The sequence below is a fragment of the Nomascus leucogenys genome, chromosome 2, assembly GCF_006542625.1.
Source record: "Nomascus leucogenys isolate Asia chromosome 2, Asia_NLE_v1, whole genome shotgun sequence".
NCBI lineage: Eukaryota > Metazoa > Chordata > Mammalia > Primates > Hylobatidae > Nomascus > Nomascus leucogenys.
In genome coordinates, this window is record NC_044382.1 from 74,134,953 (window position 1) to 74,143,641 (window position 8,689).

Here is an 8,689-nt window from a genome sequence, read left to right on the forward strand (position 1 = left end):
CCTCCTAATATCATTACATTAAAGGTCACAATTTCAAGATATAAATTTGGGAGAAAATAGACCATCAGTCTATCATGGCTCCCAGGATTATATATGAAAATGTTGTAATTTCCCTTCTACTCACTGTGTCTTGTGTTTGCTCCCTCAATCTCTGTTCCTGTCTCTGTATCTCTCTGGGACTCTCTGTTGTATTCCTCACATTGCAGAAGCAAGCTCCAATGTTAATGTTATGAGTTGCTCTGTGTATGGGTCCATATGGCAGAGAACTGAAGGAGTGACAAGGCCAATAGACAAAGAAAAATAGGCTCTCAGTCTACGTTGAATTCTGCCAATAGCCACATGAGTGAGCTTGAAAACAAACAGCCTCATGAAAGACCCTGAGTCAGAGACACCCAACCAAGCTGTGCCCCTATTCCAGTTCCAACAAATTGTGAGATATTATTTGTTGTTTAAACGTGCTATGTTTTGGGGGCACTGTTTTCAGAGAAGACCAGATTACTACCCTCATCTTTCAGCCCCCTGGATCCTCCCTCTCTCTGTTTCTCTTTTCCCAAGGCTCCCTGCAGTGAAACTGGCCTTTTGCTATACAAAATGCCTATTTTTGGTATATAGAAGAAAAACAGTCAGTTGTTCAGCCCAGATAGTTCAGATAAATGTCCAAAGATACAGAAAAATTAAATCCATTTTATTTGTTTACCTTTATTCATGGGAACCATGATTTCTTCCTGTCCAGACCCAGTACTGATTCCCTCAAAAGCCTCATTGAAGAAATACAAAAACGATAATCCAGAAAATCTAGCTTTTTCCAGCATGTAATCATCATGTTTAAAGTAAGGAGCATGAATCAGTGAGAATGGGTTCAATATCTGCTTGAGGTGAGACAAGAAAATGCTAAAATTATTATCTATTATTTTATCAAATTTTTTGAACTATCTGGTTTTGATGTTTCGCTTGTCATGTATGCAGTATATTAATAAGATTAAATAGATATTCAGTTAATAAATGATTGAACATTTTTTAGTTCCTTCCAAAACACTTTTTTTACTAATACTGTAACCAGTAATACTTTGTGTACATGTGTCTTTTTCATATAATGACTTATTTTCTTTTGGGTTGGTATCCATAGGGCGATTGCTGGATCAAATGGTAGTTCTATTTTTAGATCTTTAAGAAATTTTCATACCGTTTTCCATAGTGGTTGTACCAGTTTATGTTCCCACCAGTAGTGTAAAAGTGTTCCCTCTTCATCATATCCATGCCAACATTTATTTTTATTTATTTTTTATTTTTAATTATGGCCATTATTGCAGGACTAAAGTGATATCTCATTGTGGTTTTAATTTGCATTTCCCTGATAATTAGTAATGCTTAGCTTTTTCTTTATATGTTTGTTGGCTGTTTGTGTATCTTCTTTTGAGAATTATTTATTAATCCACTTTTTGATGATATTATTTGTTTTTTTTCTTGCTAATTTTTGGGTGTTCTTTATAGATTCTGGATATAGTTCTTTGTCAGATGTATAGTTTGCAAATATTTTCTTCAACTTTGTTTCTTGTCTGTTGACTCTGCTGATTATTTCTTTGGCTATTCAGAAGGTTGGTTTTTAGTTTAATTAGGTTCCATTTACTTATTTTTGTTTCTGTTGCATTTGCTTCTGGGGTATCAGCCATAAATTATTTTCCTAAACCATTTCCAAAAGAGCTTTTCTGATGTTATCTTCTAGAATTTTTATGGTTTCTGGTCTTAGATTTAAGTCTTTGATCCATCTTGAGTTGATTTTTGTATATGGTAATAGATGAGAGTCCAGTATGGGGCAGTTTGGGTCATTGATGAGAGGCTGTGGACCTCTAAGGCCAGACCAGCTACAAAAAGTTTTATCTCCTCTGTTTTCTGAAGTTTAGCAATTGCAAGAAAGTATAGAACTTGAATGGAAGTCTTCCAGTGATACTGGGTCCCCAGGGCTTTGGACATTCCTCCTCGACCCAGAAGACAGCCACTTCTTTGTCACTTCAACAACAGCAGGAGCATGGATGTTTCCAAACACTTTCTACAACTCTCCTCTCAACACACACTCTATACCCCTTAGATGCCGGGTACTTGGTATTGCATGGTTAGTCAGTGACATCCCAGACCTGAGCCCTAAAGGCCGCAACACATACCCTGAAATGACTGAAGCACTGAGACCCCATTTCCTGACACCCAAACCAAGAGAAAAAGGCTGTTTTTGTCCTACGTTTCTACCATCTACCTCAAGGCCACATGATTCACAAGTGCACTTCATGGCTCAAACCACCAGCTCCTGCCCCACCTATGGCGGAGTAGACCTTTTTTTTTTTCTCCACACTTGCAGGGCAGTTACTGACCATGGAGAAAAAACAGTCATAAATTTTGGCCCTACTGTGAAATCTCAGTCTACCCACTAGACCCTAGGAACCATGTACATGATAAAGGATCAAGCCTTTCTGTTTGCTCATGAGAACTGCTACCAAAAAAAAAAGTGTGGTCCTGTTGGCACTCCATCAGGTAACGCATGTTCTTGCGGAGCCCGGTGTTAACCTTCAGAGACAAACTGTTCCTGGGTAGAGGTTTCCTACATAGCAGAGCAGCTCCTCACTCTGATATATTTATTGAAATCATTGTCATGAGCGTTTGTCCCACAGCAGTCAAGGGCGCTCCTCAGGTTCATACTTTTTTTTTGGGGGGGGACAGAGTTTCTCTCTTGTCACCCAGACTGGAGTGCAATGGTGTGATCTTGACTCACTGCAACCTGTGCCTCCCCAGTTCAAGCAATTCTCCTGCCTCAGCCTCCCGAGTAGCTGGGATTACAGGTGCGCACCACCATGCCTAGCTAATTTTTTCATTTTTAGTAGAAACGGGGTTTCACCATGTTGGCCGGGCTCGTCTCAAACTCCTAACCTCGGCTGATCCACCCTCCTGGGCCTCCCAAAGTGCTGGGATTACAAGCATAAGCCACCACACCTGGCCAAGGTTCATCCTTTCTTTCTTTCTCCACCCTGTGGGGAGCAGTGTTCATCGCTGTCCTGCTGTGAACCCTGCAGTATTGATGCTATAGCTGGTCTTTTGAGCTGTTTTTACCTGTGCCAGTAGAGTGGGCTGGAGGCCCCACCTACCCTGTGGGCTTTTGGAGGTGACCAATGCACCCCAAGGCTAGGGGACAGGGGGAATCCTGCCTCTATTCCACTTTCCTGGGGCTTGCTTACTGACTGGGATGGATTTTGGAAGTGGTTGGAGCTGTCCCCCCACCCCTGTTTTAGGGGTGGCCACAGGCCAGGTAATAGTGAGTATGAGTGGGTCAGGAAGGCTTCCTCTGTCCATGCTTAGATCCCTTCCCTATGATGGAGGAGAGAAGGTCAGACCTGAGCCTCCCTAGAGATGCTCCTCTTTGCCCAGTCCAGGTCAACCAACATGAGGTGTGGTGGGCTACCAGTGGCAGGCAGCGGATGTAACCACTCCAGGAAGTTATCAAATGGATATATGAGTGCCATGGCTACTACGTCTTCTCAAAAGGTCAACCAGATTTTAGGTCTAGGGGTGGAGTGGAGAGAGGGCCCACACTGGCAGGTGGGCAGCCACAGGTCCATAGGTGAAATTCATCCTTAAGGTGTAATGTGGAGGGGTCCAGAGGTTTATGCCAAAAGTAACATGCCATAAAAGTTACTAAAAGTAAATTATAGAACATTATCAATTATAAATATATAAACTAAACATCAACAATTACAATTACTGTTGTTATTTATCATTACTATAATTATTACCACTATTAGAAGCAGTAGTTGTTGTTGCTGCTGCTATTGTTGTAGGAATGGTAATAAAAACACTAGTAAAGCTCTACCACCTCCTTGCTGGCTTGCTAGTTTGCTAGTCTGGCACAGACTTAGGACCTCTAAGGAGGGAGGAAGGGAAGGGAAGTAAGGAAGTCAAGAAACAAAACTGAATCCTAAATAGTTTTCCCTCCAATTCCGGGGTCTTGTTTTTTAAGTTAAATTCTTGTTTAATGAAAACAAATAATCAAGTTTTTCTAGCCTCCATGTGTGTCTGTTTGACTGGAAGACAACAGAAGAGAGGCTTAGGTTCATGAAAAATGTTTAATCCTTCCTGAAGCCCGCGCCTGCTTAAGAGCCCCCTGCAGGGAGCCTCACAGGAAATTTTGTGAAGCTGAAGCTTTCAGGCTTCACTGTGGCCAAGGAAAGTTTGAATCAAGACTGAGGACGGGTGGGGCGCAGTGGCTCACGCCTGTAATCCCAGCACTTTGGGAGGCCGAGGCGGGCAGATCACGAGGTCAGGTGATCGAGACCATCCTGGCTAACACGGTGAAACCCAGTCCCTATTAAAAATCTAAAAAATTAGCCAGGCATGGTGGCGGGTACCTGTAGTTCCAGCTACTCGGGAGGCTGAGGCAGGAGAATGGCATGAACCTGGGAGGCGGAGCTTGCAGTGAGCTGAGATTGCGCCACTGCACTCCAGCCTGGGTGACAGAACGAGACTCAGTCTCAAAAAACAAAACAAAACAAAACAAAACAAAACAAAACACAAACAAAAAAAACTGAAGACAATGATCCTGTGTATTTGAAGGTAGCAGGTAGGATGGTGCTGGACTGCAGCTGAAAGGAAGGAGGCACATATCACTTAGTGAGTTAGTGGAAGCCTACATTGAATGACAGGGTTTGTTCATGAGAGAGACCAGATTCCAGTTTTATGAGCAGCAATCAGTAAAACAGACACACCTGCATAGCCGGAAATGGGGGACAAAGATAGAATGTATGTGCTCCAGCAGCAGACAAGGTGTCTACTAAGAACACACCTGCTACTTTACCTTAGAACTCTGTTCCCACAGACCAGGCAGACATTCTCATGTGAAAAACACCATATGGTTCCATCACAACCTGACAGGAAGAGACTGGTAGAGTATCCTTCTCTCTATCCTTTGCTTTCTCCTTCCCCATTTCTCTGCCTTTCTTTCTTTCCTTCTTTTTTTTCTTTCTTTCTTTCTTTCTTTCTTCTTTTTCTTTTCATTCTCTCTCTCTCTCTCTTTCTTTCCTCTAATTTTTTTTTTTTTAGAGGAGTCTGGCTTGTTGCCCAGGCTGGAGTGCAGTGGCACCATCTTGGCTCACTGCAACCTCCACCTCCGGGATTCAAGCGATTCTCCTGCCTCAGCCTCTGGAGTAGTAGCTGGGATTACAGGTGTGCACCACCACACCCGGCTGATTTTTGTATTTTTAGTAGAGACAGGGTTTCGCCATGTTGGCCAGGCTGGTCTCGAACTCCTGACCTCAGGTGATCCCCCCGCCTCGGTCCCCTAAAGTGCTGGGATTGCAAGCATGAGCTGCCACACTCGACCCCCATTTCTTTACTGTTCAGAAAGTATCTGGTGTAGGTGTACAAGCATACTGCAGTTTCTGTGTGCCTGGTTGTTTTTACTAAATGACCAGCGGCGTCTGTTGATTGACAGCCAGTGGAGATAGAGTGGGAACAGAGTCCCTTTCTTCAGTGGCTCCTCACTCAGCTCTTACCCGCATCTACTAGTAATTATTTTGCCCTCATTGATGTTAGAAACAAGTGCTTGGTGCCACAAAGAAAACCAGCACTTAGAAAACTTCTCAGCAAGATACATTTACTTCTGCAGAAGGGCGCTGCCTGCTTCCTTCTGATTGCAAGAGCACATCTAGCGGGGTAGGGTAGGGGTTTTTATCCGTAACGCAATTCCTGTTTCTGTGTCCTTTCCCCATTAGCTGGAGTCGGACCGCACAATCTAAGCTAACCCTATTGGCTACTGTTTGAAATTGAGTATGGCTAATTAGGCAGTAAGGGAGAGGCTGTACTTTGCTAAGGTGGGAAGGGTTGTTTACAGACGAAGTACAAGGCATGTCTGGGCACGCGGAAAGGTTGTTTACAGAGTAAGAGTAAGAGGTTTGCTAGTTACAGATTAAGCAGAGCAACGAGTGCTCCTTAAGAGATTCAGCAGGAAGGGCTGTGTACAGAGCAAGAAACACCAAGGAAGCTTTGAAGAAGAACTTATTGGTCTTAACCAAAACAAGCACAAATAAACAAAAAAAACAAAAATCTGCAACAATGTAAAAACTTTTGCATACATTTTTACACTGGATGATTTTAATGCTTTTTATTATTATAAATTCAAATAAATTTTGTAACTAATCTTTTGCATATCTGTTCCATATATTGTCATATATGGAATGTATGTCTCCAGGTAGGGATAGGTGTTTCTAAAAAGAAGAAGAAGAAAGAAGAAGAAGAAGAAGATGGAGGAGGAAAAAAGAAAAGAGGAAAGGAAGGAAGGAAGGAAGGAAAGAAAGAAAGAAAAGAGAAAAAAGGAGGGGGGGAGGGGAAAAGGAGGGAGGAAGGGAAGGGAAGTAAGGAAGTAAAGAAAAAAACTTGAATCCTGAATAGTTTTCCCTCCAATTACGGCGACTTGTTTTTTAAGTCAACTTCTTGTTTAAAATGAAAACAAAGAATCACGTTTTTCCAGCCTCCATGCCTGTCCATCTGACCGAAGACAACAGAAGAGAGGCTTAGGTTCATGAAAAATGTTTAATCCTTCCAGAAGCCAGCGCCTGCCTAGGAGCCCCCTGCAGGGAGCCTCGCAGGAAATTTTCAAGTCTTACTTAGCCCAGAAGGTGCCTGGGAGGTGAGGGGTTTCTGTCCTGTACCCCCATAGACGTCTCTTTATGGTAAGATTTCTATTTCTTTAGTATATATCCAATAATAGGATTGCTGAATCTAACGGTACTTCTGTTTTAAGTTCTTTGTGAAATCCCCACTTTGCTTTCCACAGTTGCTGAACTGAGCCCCCTCCCCGGGCCAGGCGCCGGATGGTGGGCAATGGCAGTGGAGAGTGGGCGGGGCCGCAGAGGACAGGGCTCTGCGCCTCCTTCCCTGTGTCTTGTGCTCAGGGTGGCCCAGGGCTGCGGTGGCGCGGGTACCCGGCCCTGCCTCTCCGGCCACGGGGGAGGGGGAGCCACGAGGGCGCTAGTGACGGCGGCATCAGCTGCGACAACGGCGGTGGCGACTCCTGCGAGGGCGCAGGGTCCCTCCGAGGGCCAGGCGGGGCTATGGGCAGAAAGACGCCCAAGCCCCGCGCGGTGGAGGCGGCGGTGGCAGCGACGGCGCGGGCTGGAGATGGTGGAGCGGAGGGACCCGGGGAGCCCTGCACGGACGGGGAGAACGTATTCACCGGGCAATCAAAGATGTATTCCTACCTGAGCCCCAACAAATGCTCTGGAATGCGTTCCCCGCTTCAGGAAGAGAGCTCAGTTGCGCATCACCGACTCAAATGCCAAGGAAACCATTAGCTGGAATCTCCAGGAAAAGAGAAGAGAAAGGAAATGCAAGGAGGAGCACCAGGAAGTCCGAGGAACAGAAGATCAAACATGCCAGAAGAAGTCCCCTGGCACCTTTTCCAAACCAATAATCTGAAACAGCAGAACCTCCCAAAACTCTAACCTCGTTTTGTGATTCCACTAATGCAGCATCGCCAAGCAAGCTCTGAGAAAGCCCTTCAAGGGCACAGAGCCCCGCCATCCCCCACTCCAGAAAAAAGCTCAAGGAAAAACGCAGCGACTCGCAAACTCTCGGATTTCTACCCTGTACGAAGCAGCTCCAGGAAGAGCAAAGGTGAGCTGCAGTCTGAAGAAAGGAAAATACCAGATGATTTGATTGAAGATGGGAAGAAAGAAGGAATGAAGATTGACCTCATTGATGGCAAAGGCAGGGATGCGATCGCCATCAAGCAGTTCTCCCAGAGTGACTTTGTGGTGAAATAACCATGAGGCCTCATCAAGATCGCGATGCCAAGATGCAGGAGGCTTTTTACACACCGGACCCTCCGTGAGCTGCTACATCTACCGTTTTCAGTATCTGAGCAAAACCTGCTGGATGCAACTAGAGACACAAATCCCTTAGGAAGACTGATCAATCACAGCAAATGTGGGAATTGCCAAACCAAACTGCAGGACATCGACAGCCACCTCACGTCATCCTCATCGCTTCCTGAGACAGTGAGGCCTGGAAGGAGCTCCTGTATTACTGTGGGGACCGCCCTAAGGCTCCCTGGAAGCCGACCGGTGCCTGAAGCATTAACCCTGGGCCGGGCACCCTCTGTGCCCCACCTTCCCTTCTTCAAAGGGCAAAGTGCCCTCAAAGGGAATCAATGTTTTTTTACACAGTTAATCTTAGCAGATTACTTCAGATGCTTTTAAAAAGTATATTAAGATGCCTTTCACTGTAGTATTTAAATATATGTTACAGGTTTCCAAGGTGGACTTGAAGAGATGACCTTATATTACCAAAACTTTTCTCTTATAGTTGTTTTTGGACTTTTTTGCATGAAGTCAAACGTTTGTGCTTCCCAGCATGCAGTCAAAGACACAGCACAGGTTTTAGAAGAAAGTCAAACATGAACATATTCTCCTTTCTCCAGTGGAAGAACCAGGACTGTCCCCTGACACCCCAATGTCCAGGGACAGGGTGTGAGGAAGATGCTGCCTCTCAACTGCCTGGATGGGATGTTTCCAGGCCCATGTTCTCCTAAAGTATGAACAGGCACTCACTGAAGCCTGTGAACATGTTTTTAAAAGGTTTCACAGTAAGCTAGGCTTCCCCTCTGGCTTTCTCCAAAGGTTACTGAGTCTGTGACCCTGAGCACTGGCCAGGC

The 8,689-nt window shown here is 44.9% G+C and overlaps 1 pseudogene; it reads left to right on the forward strand.

Annotated features, from left to right (window-relative positions):
• The first annotated feature begins 6,848 nt into the window (after positions 1-6,848).
• Positions 6,849-8,107, forward strand: LOC100601599 (annotated as a pseudogene).
• Positions 8,108-8,689: the final 582 nt, after the last annotated feature.